The sequence below is a fragment of the Ursus maritimus genome, unplaced genomic scaffold (assembly GCF_017311325.1).
Source record: "Ursus maritimus isolate PB19 unplaced genomic scaffold, ASM1731132v1 scaffold_4, whole genome shotgun sequence".
NCBI classification, from domain to species: Eukaryota; Metazoa; Chordata; class Mammalia; order Carnivora; family Ursidae; genus Ursus; species Ursus maritimus.
The window spans coordinates 81198523-81209521 of NW_024426552.1; positions in this window are offsets into that span (position 1 = coordinate 81198523).

Consider the following 10999-nt stretch of genomic DNA (forward strand, 5'->3'; position numbering starts at 1 on the left):
ACAATATTTTATTTTTCATTCCCCAAGTTGATTGTATTTATTTCTGTTAGGTATGAAATTGAATTTTAAGTAATCATTTGAGATGGGAATCAATTATAGTCACACCTCTCACCTAGAAAGCAGTTTTCTACAAACATTAAACATTCAGCGGAAGCATTAGGAATGAAATGGAGTCTGAAGTTTTTGGTTGTCTTTTTTGTTTTCTTGTGTGTGTGCTTTTTAACTAGGGTTTCTCTGTCAGGAGAGAAGAAAAGGAAACAAGTAATTCAAAATTTGAAAAACAAACAGCAACAAAACTAGCCAAAAACATGCCATAAGATGGAATCGGTACCTTGGCTTACACATGGTGAGGAAAAGATGGCGATTGCTCTGAAAACCAGGACAGTTGGCTCAAGAGCCAACAATTGCTTAAACTAAAGAGAAGACAATAGAGAGACAAAGGGATCATTAGAAGTGGCAGAATGTAGTGTTAAGTACCTGACATTAAGGTTTTGATTGCGGAGGCATCTGATTCAAATTACCTCCATGTTGAATGAACTTATCATGAGCTGTTTGACAAAGCTACTGCAAAACACCCAGATAAGGAATGAGCCTGCCCCCACCCGTGAAGTTCCCTCCTTCAGAAAGCCCTGGGTCACCTAGATAACTGACCACTTGAGTGACCCTGCTTCTCCCTCCAGTGCCCTAGTTCCCACTCTTACGCTTTGAACTAGACAATACCGTGTACCTGCGAAACCCTAGACTGTGACCCTGGGGGCTGATAAAGGCAGAGCCCCGGGGCCAAGCTTCCTCTCTTTCTCTACCGCAGACTTCACTTGTGGCCCTTGGGTGTGCCTTAAACTTTCCAGGACGTGTGAATAATAAATCTTCTTCCTCAAAGTTCCCTGCCGTTTTTGCTGGAATGCACACCGCCACCAAAGGCCTGTGAGAAACACGTCTGTGGGGGCTCACTACCAGTAACGCAGGCCTGGCAAGTGCCTCCGGCGCTTCTAGCCGTAGCACCACTATCAAAAGGTGGAGACCAACACGACACGGAGTTGCAGGTCAGTTAAAGCACTGAGGAGCAGACACCCTGCTGTTAGGAGTCAGCTCAGAGGACCCCAAAGGATTCTGCAGCAAATCTAGAGATCTGGCACCAAGTGCCCACCTCGTCCCAGGAGCTTGTGGAGGGCACACAAAACCCTAGACAGCTCGGCCGCGTGCAGACTGACAGACACATATTTGGAGGGTTTACAAACATTTTTGTCCTGTAGTGATAAGTCTAAGTAACCACAAATTTTTTTTTTAATAAATTGTATTTAAGAAGGTAGGGAAATGTATGGTCTATTCTCAAATGGCTTCCATTGCATGGTAAGAATCTACCTGCTACGTATGAGACAGAGCGTAAGGCACTGGAAGTACAAAGATGAGCAGAACTGAGTCCCAAATCACAGTGAATTTACAGTCAGCGGAGGGGGAAGAGAAAGAAGGCTGATAAGGGACAGATGAGTAAAACAGATGCTTACAATACCAAATGGAGCGCCGGTACAAAAAAGCGAGCATCAACTCTGACTGTGGCTGGCAGAGAGATGAGGGAAAGCGTTCCAGAAAAGGCAATGTCGGAGTTGAGCCTTGAATGATAAAGAGGAGTGCTGAGGGTAAAAAACGATTTAAAGATTTGAACTTCAGCTATTTGGAAACAATCCATTTTTTTGAAACACCTCATTCCCCCAATTGCACTAAATAACAGATTTTATTCTATATAAGTCAGTTCAAGTGAACATCTGGCAGCTTTCATTGTCGTAGCAAAGTTCAGAATATTGAACCAACTTTGAAATTTAATCAGATATCTATACCAGGCAGGTAATCACATACTAGAAATTATAAGTTTTTATTCAATAGAGGGTAGAGTGAAATGCTTCGTCTTAGGAGAAAGGTACTATCAAAACAAGTTATGCCCAGGTTTAATATGAGTCAGGATTCTAATTGGGTAATATTTAGGCAACAAAAGACATGCTTCGTGTTTTCGTATTTCAATTTCTGACAAAACTAAGAGCAAAACTCAGAGAAATGTAAACTTTTTCAAATCTCAGAGGTACTCTGTTTTCCATTCTGTATTCTAATCTTTTTGCCAGTTATCAGTTAAAGAAGATTGGACTGGCTGCCCCATTTTTCCTTTTTAATCTGGTTTACATGAGCTCAGAAACAAATAAAATAACACAAAGGAATTTTCAATAAAATATGACTAATGAATTAGAAAGTGCTATTTGGTGCCTTGTGAACATTTCAAAATATTGTAAGCCCGTTTCCTCATTAAGATATTCCCAAAACAAAAAAAAAAAAATTTCACTGCAGAAGCATGAAATATGATAACTAGTAAGAACAATTATAATCATTTTCCTTAGAATACAGCAACTATGAACAACACATGTAAATAGTTCCAATATATTCACTTAATATTACTGATAATTAACGTGAGCACTAAATTAGAATTGCCTTTATCAGCCCAAGCTGTAAAGCATTGCAAAAGCCTAGAGATTATGAGAGGGGCTGATACGTGGGTGAGGAATATACCAGCCTGCTGATAATGAAGGAGTGTAGAGACTTTTAATTCCATAAGTAAATAGAATGTTTTTAAGCATTGGACATCATCAAAATTTAGCTGAATTAATTAGTAAACACATCCCGCATGTTTGCCTAAATCCTTTTATTCCCTGCAGGAGCTAAATACCTTTCCTCATTTGCATCTGTTGGAATACAGAATTGTCCTAATTTTGAAATTCCAGCAAGCCCCACAAAACGCATTGGGAGTGATTTCTGTAGTGATTTTTCTGTAGCGATTTTTTTTATAAAGTCGTTAAGTAATCTGTTCAATACACTTCTTTACCTTTTTCCCAGATACCATCAGAAAAATAAACAAGGTATGTTAGCTTAGGAAAAGGTGCTAAAAAACAGATTATCCCACAGTTCTCTTTGAAAACCCTTTTTCTTACATTCAAAATATGAATTCAGAACAATCTGAAATGAAGTAAAGCAGGACAGAAACTGACTTTGTGATATATCTAAAAGATGCAAATGTACATATTTTAAACAATTTAAACTGACAAAAACGCCAACATCTGGAAAGTTAGAATATCTGGCTTGTCGCAGGTGCTCAATAAATGCTTGCCGAATGGAGGGCCAATGGGATTTATTTTAAGAGAAGCTTGAATGAAGAGATAAAAGTTCTGATCTGACCACTTATTATTTTTGAAGTAAAGTAATGTTTTGTAGGGGCATCTGGGTGGCTCAGTCAGTTAAGCATCTGCCTTCAGCTCAGGTCATGATCTCAGTGTCATGATCTCAGTGTCCTAGGATCGAATCCCATACCCAGCTCCCTGCTCAGCAGGGAGTCTGCTTCTCCCTCTCCCTCTGCCCCTTAATCCCCACCCCTGCTCATGCTCGCTCTCTCTCTCTCTCTCTCTCAAATAAATAAAGTCTTTTTAAAAATAAAATAAAATAATTAAATAATGTTTTGTAAGTGTGCAATTTAATATCACACAAATCAAAATACTTATTTTCCTTCCTCCGATACTGGCCTAATTCAAGCCATCATCACTTCACTCCTCAGGGACTAAAACAGTTATAATGGGCTTTCTTTCCCATTTCTTTTCCTGCTCCCTCCTGCTCCCATCCATTTTCCATTCTATAAGCTGAATGACCTTTCTAAAATCTTTCCAAGTCCCCATATTCCCTTGGGTAAATCTCAAAGCATTCAGACACTTCATGGCATGCCCACAGCCAGTCTCTCCAGCCTCCATTATCTCCACCGCTGAACCTTCTGGCACTCCAGTCATATTCAACTCTGTGCAATTTTTCTACGTTCCATGCTCTCACCCCAGGACCTTTGTACATGCTGTTCCCTCTGTTGGAAAGTTTTACTTTCTCTCTCCCAACTCCTGGCCTTCCATCCTTTTATCTGGCTTACCCCTCCCTGCTTGTCTTTAAGATTTCAGTGGAGATGTTATCTACTCCACAAGTCCTCCCTGACAGCTCCTCTATCTCTTTCAAGACCAGATTACTGTTGTGCCGCCTTGCGCTCTCATTTAGCTAAGGACTCAAAATAGTGGCTGGTTTGTTATTACCTCTTAATATATTCTCTGAACGCTAACAACTAACATGATGCCTGGTACATAGCAGGCATTCAATCAATATTCTGTGAACGAATTAGGAATGCCTTCAAAATGAGTAATCTTCTTTAATGACGTTGATGTAGTAATAACTTACACTGTAAATGATAATACGGCAAAAAGAAAGTATACCGAACGCTGAGACCTGAATTGGGTAAGTGAAAGCACTTCAGAAAATATAAAGCACGTCATGCAAGATATTATCATTATCATCATAATTATTAAATGCCTAAATTGCCATTTTGACTTANNNNCACATTCCTGCTCCAAAGCCCCCAGTACCTTCACTCTCCCACCCTATTTCACCTTCAACAGTGTTTCTCAAAGCCTGGTTATGTAATTTGGAAATCAATCTCATGAACATTTGCTCCAGGGAACTTCTCCCCCACACCCCGCCCCCTCCCATCGCCGATCTTGGACCATGTGCTCTTGGTGATGCTGACTCCGCCCCAGGACCCCAGACAGAAAGCCTGTGAGTCTAACTAGGCCAATGAGCAGCCTGCATTCTCCCAACCAATGGCCATGGTGCTTGAGCCTCCCTGAGCCGTGACCAAGCCAGTCCAATAAGAGTGACCTCGGAACCTCTGCAGGGAATACTGAAGCAAAAATGGCCATGTTCGTCTGCTGTTGTCAACCAAAAAGCAAACAACCCTAAGAGTTGACAACAGTCATCTTGGAACTGTAAGTAAAGCCTCCTGGGGTGAAGACGACACAACTACAGCAAAGAGAGACATGGAAATAGCTGGTCCTTGGGGCGTTGTCGAGCTGCTGGTGCACGCCTCACCTGACCCTGCAACTCCCCGGCGTGACCGACTATTGGGAAGATGCAGCTCCGCATCTTGACACTGAGCATGACATCTCTGAGCTTCTCCTCTTAGAAAATGGATTTGATGGGGCGCCTGGGTAGTGCAGTCCTTAAGCGTCTGCCTTCCGCTCAGGGCATGATCCTGGCAGTCCCGGATCGAGTCCCACATCGGGCTCCTCTGCTGAGAGCCTGCTTCTTCCTCTCCCACTCCCCTGCTGTGTTCCCTCTCTCGCCGGCTGTCTCTCTGTCAAATAAATAAAATCTTTTAAAAAAAATGGATTTGAAAAACTTTTTTTCTTCCTTATAATAATGCTTCAAAAAAGAATTAAAACTTAAATCCATATTCAACTAATGTTTACAAAGCAATGAGATCAAATTTATAAAAAACAGTGTTGAGATCTTTATAAGTGAAGGATTTTATTAACTCAAAGTATTCCCATAAGTAGAATTACCACCACTGGTTTATTGACCACCTTACTTCTCGTTCAGCTGCAGGTCGCCGATGTTATTAAAATATTGAGTGAATGCAAAGGAAATGGTTTCTTTTCTACAAAATCATGTCCAAGGAGAAAAAATAAAGTCCATGTGATCTAGGAAAAGCAACATTAAGAAGGATGTTACTGTTAAAATTCCAGCCTGACTTTTCTATCTAAATCTTTCAAAAATGCTGTTGGCTCTGCAGTTTTGGTCAGATCCAGGTTAACACAGACTTGTCAGAATTGCTTTCTTCAGAAGTAAGCAGTTAGATCAGGAAATAAACCACAAAAATTCCTTAATTGCTAGTCATCTAAGTAAGGTCTTATACTTTGGCTGAAACAGTAAACCGAGAGAAAGAAATACCTAGCAATCTTTTGGGGGGTATTTTTTTTTTCCACACAAGCTAAGAAAAACACCCTAACTAGCAAAGGGGTCAAAAGAATAGAGAGGAGATAGCTCTTCAAACTTTCCTTTCTAGGTAGAATTAGCCATTTAAGCTTTGTCCACATTAGCACTAAGCTAGCAGGGCTGGAAAGTGACTTAACTCCTATCACTTTGCCTATGTGTTTATTTAATATGAATCCCATGTGTTTTAAGAATTGGTCGAAACCAAATTAGATTGGAATTGCCTCCAAAAAGACTTAACTATGCCTCAGGAGCATCTTCAACTATGTATTATAGTAACATATTTAGTATTTGTTTAAAATTTATAATGAATTCATTATAGAATTTGAGTTACAGAATGTCAATATATCATTATAGACGGTTGACTGTGGGCCACCTTTCATGTGTGCTCCTGGTATGGACACAGCTGTCTAATACTCAGTCCTACACAAAATCAATCTTTTAGAGAATTTCAGATAAGTAGTTTGTATTTAACAAACTAATGAGTTCATGGTTCAGACACAATCATCAACAGGATCAATTGATTAGCAAATAGAGACTAAAAATGACAATAATAGAATTACATTTATCACTTCCTATGGGCCAGGCACTATGCTAGGAAGGTAAAAAAACATACTTTCTATTTCTCGTAACCACTGTGCAAGGTGGGTTTTATTACACTGATTTTGCAGAAGAAGAAACTGAGGATTGGAGAGGTGAAGGGCCTTTCCAAAGTGTTAAGGCTCGAATTAGAATATCCTTACACAGCAGGAATAATATAGCTATACAGCTATCCCTTCTGGTGGAGCCGACACACAGAATTCAGCTTGCTGTCGCCCTCTCTGTTTGGCGGGGCTTGCTTCTTTGTTTTCCTTTCATAATGTGTGTAATCATGTGCACTTAGATCCATGAAAAATTAGCATAGTAATTCAATATTAGTATAGAATTTGAAATTAGCATAGGATTTCAAACATAACTCTCAAGGAATTATTGATGAACCTGGAACTTTCTTAAGATAAAAGCTTCTCGGATAAAACCTACTCATTGAATACATGACAGAAATGAGGCACAGAGGGGAATGTGACACCCCTTTGCTAGCCACAGAAGCTCCCCAGCTGCAAAGGTGTTTACCTGGCTCAGGAAGGTCACAGGAATCCTCTGGTCTATACAGGTGCTCCTCTGAGATGGAGCACGCCAACTGATCACGGGTATTCTATGACAGCAGTTGGCGACTGAGTGGTGGATATGATTTCTCTCTATGATGCATTAATTCTCAGGTGTGTGCATAATCGTCCTGCTTATGGCGCAGTCCAAGTTTTTGTAGCATTAGAGACGCTGTTGATACACTCTACGACTTCGTTCTCTACTGAAGCTCTGCTGCTGGGGGGTAACAGTGCTAGGAGGCACGTGAAGCCTGAGGTTTGAGTCATCATCTTCTCCAGCTGCGTACTGCCTGCTCTAACAGGGCCAAGGGTGGACTGGGAAACTTTTGAAACGTTAAGATGTCAGCGTCTTTCAGCCACTTGCCTTTTTGGCCAGGGGACAGGGCATTTGCCCTTCTGTACAGCCATGCTGCTCTCGCTTGGCGAGTGACAGTAGACAGCATCAACCAACTCCAGGGGAAGCCTCTTCTGCTGCTGAGAAAACTCTCTTCCTTTAAGTTTCCTCACCTCTATCTAGTTCAATGCCAGGCAAGATTTGCACTGCAAATGCTTGGGTATCATCCCAACAAAGACAACTTCCCATCTGAATAAGAATATCTCTAACTCGCAAGGAGATGTAATTCTTCGATGCCCTTCTTATCAGGGTACCTGGTGTTGGGGATCTGGCATTCCTTAATAAAACAAAATATGTCCTGTGAATGAAAATCATTGTACAGGTAAATATTCTGCAATTTGCCAAAAGAGAGGCTTATTATGAGTTTATTTTCTATAACTTTTCAGTCATGTTAATGGAAAAGTTGGAAACTTCAAACCCTCCACTGCCACGTTCATTTAAATGATGGGAGGTTGGTAGCATGCTAGAAGTCTGAGGAGTCTCGGTGATCCCACAGTCCAGCAGCTTGGACGCCATGCCCCACAGACACGAGGGGTCCTTTGCTGCCAGACTCTGAGGGAGAGTACCCTCAGGCCTTGGCAGGACCCTGAACCCATCAGCCAGAGCTGCTCTGCTTTTAAAGCACTTATGTATTGCTATCCTGCACTGGATTTATTGGTTTAAAAGGGCTTTTGCTGCTGCCTAAGAAAGACCCAGAATAAAAATTTTCTTTCCACTGATGATCCATGTGACACTCTGATTTTATGTGGACAATGGAGGCCCTGGAAGATGACTTGCCCCAGGGTCTCCCCATTAATAAGTGACAGAGATTTCCTGACTTCCTCTCTTACTTTCCACTTGACACCATGACCAATCATTCTGCTCACAAGTCACCTTTATGCATATCTCAGTCTTTATTTAAAAATTTTTTTTCTGGTTCTGTTGAAACATAATTAACATACAGCACCGTAGAAGTTCAATGTGGACGCCCGATGACTTGACTTACGTACACTGTAAAATGATCATCACAGTGAGTTGGGTTAACATCCATCGCCTCATAATGTGTGTCTCAGTCTAAAGCTGTCTTTGGCTTCCTGGACCTCACGGGTTTATGGCCCTATATTTTTACATGAAGCATAAATGCACTAAAGCATCCCAAGGGCAAACTCCACCCCCTCCCCCGTTCAGAGCATTAAAATTATCAAAGGCAAACGCTTCCAGATGTAGCAGTTACTTCTAATACACCCTCTGGCTGAGGAATGCACATGTAGTCAGTCAGTCGAAGTCACTGGCGAGAAGGAAAAGCGTGCCTCCCGTGAGCCCTGGCTCCCTGCACGACAGGGGGATCATGGGGATTGTATTCGCAATGAAACCTTTCGACAAATGGCTGCTGGAGGTCTCATATCTCAGAATTTGTTTTGAAAGGACAAACCCCTTAAGAGCCCAGTCCTTGACAAACTGGACCCTTTGGACCTTTATCTCTGTCACACTGATCCAAACGAACTTGTTGCTCGTCCCAGAACCCACACACCACCAGCCTTTGTTAATGCCATTCCTTGTGATCCTGTCTGAATCTTCAAGGCTCAGGTTCCTCACATCCCCCCCTCCTGAAAGCTTCCTTGGCCTCCCAGATTGGGAGTGGTGTCTTCCTGTTCTCACTACACATGTACCACTCAGGTGTCTGTTTTATTTTGCGTTGTTGTTGTTGTTTTACCACATTCTAGTGATTATAGTAAAAGACACCAGTAACAACAATTAACATATATTTGGCACCTACTAACTATGTGCCAGAGACAGTAACTATTCCAAGTACGTATTGTCCCTATTTTTTACATGAGGAAATGAAGCGCAGTGAGAAAAAGAAACTTACCCAAGGTGAAACAGACAATAAAGGACATAATGGGTATTTGAACCCAGAATTCTATAGCCTGAGCTCTTACTGCGAGGCTGTGTATCATTGTCTCTCTCCTGGGCTAGAAACTACCTGAAGATGTGATCCATTTCTTATTTGTCTCCAATCACCATGATTTTTAATACAACCATGAATGGAATGGGGCCTCAATAAGGAAATGTCATTGTAAGAGTCAGGGAGACCACGTTCTCAACGCTGGAAACCATCGGCTACACACACGGACACCGACAGTCACATTCAGCATTTGGCTTTTTCTGCAGTGTCTGCAGCAGCTTGGCGGTTCTAATATCTGCAGGATTAGTGCTGATCTACACTGATTGCTCACACCTGCAATTCAAACTAACCCCTGTTCCGCTTTGTGCAATCAGCCATGCCCAGGTAAGACCATCAGCTTCCCAAATGACAGGCAAACAGAGACCCACCTGACAGGTCTGACCAGACACCTGTGAGATCTGCAAAGTGGGAAGGAAGGGGGAAGGGGGAAGGGGAAGGTGGAATTACAAAATTAAAGCACCAAATGTAAACGGTACAAGAATGAATGTTTCATTTACTCCTCAGAAAGATTAGAAACTTTGTATATTGAAAACATCAAAGGTCTCCAGCTAATGAATACAGAGCGGTAACTGGCAATGGAATTTTTACAGGCACTAAGATCTGATATTTATGTTTTTATGTAAAGAAGCTTTAGTCAGAGAAGTTAGGTAGACCTTAGATTATCAAAAGTGCCAAACATAATGGTGCTTAGATTTCCCGTGCTGCCTCCTACCAGCGAGCTCTATGTACATTTGCTAACATTGTCCTGATAATCCTCTTAAGGTCCCCTTCTGCAGGTCAGGGGTGTCGGTGGGAAAATGCAGTCCATGCAGGGCTAGGACAACTTGCTCAGAGCCTTGTAGCAGCGCCAGAAAGACGCATTTGTTCTTCTTGATGAAAAGGGCCCAATTTTGTCAATTACGTTCTCCATTCTGAATTTCTCCTCTTAGTTTTCAATATGTAATGACTGGAAGAAAGACGTATGATGTGGACATACAGAAGTGCACGTGTGTATGAATGTGTGTATGTTTATGTTTGTTTCCTTAATAGTCACGGTCACAGAGATAAAAGCCGTGTCCCCATCCATCACGTTCTCGTCTTTGGTAATCCGTGTTGCCTTCTCAAGGGAATAGAGTTCAATCCTGAGTAACTGGAACAGTTCCAATTACAACCACAAATAGCTGGATTTGGGTTTATTTCCTTCTTTTTATACGTGTCAGATTTTTGCCATATAAGTTTCACTAAATTTGTTTGCACTGTATGACTAACCTTTTTTAAGAGGCAAATGAAGAAATATCAGAGAGACGAAGTGTTAGGCCTTGTCTGAATTAAAGGCATTCTTTCCCAAATAGAGCCAAAGATAGCAGATATCCATCACAGTATCTCCCATAAGTCATCATTTTTCCTGCTGCTGATGACACATATTAAAACGGTGAACCAGGGCAATGTTTTTTAATTCAAAGTTTAGTTTGGTGTTTGTTGAGGTCTACAAGCTTCTAAACATAAATGTTCTGACTTCTTGTTCAGAAAAGTTCTTGACAACTTGAGGCGGCTGTCCTGGAAATGGCTTCCACTCCCCCCAAAACCATTCCACTGACTTTAATTAAAGGTAAAATGATGCAACAAATAACCAGGATCTTCTCTTGCCCTTTGTCCGTCCTCCTCCTCAGAGCATTTATCTGCCCTATCTTGTGATATTTGTTA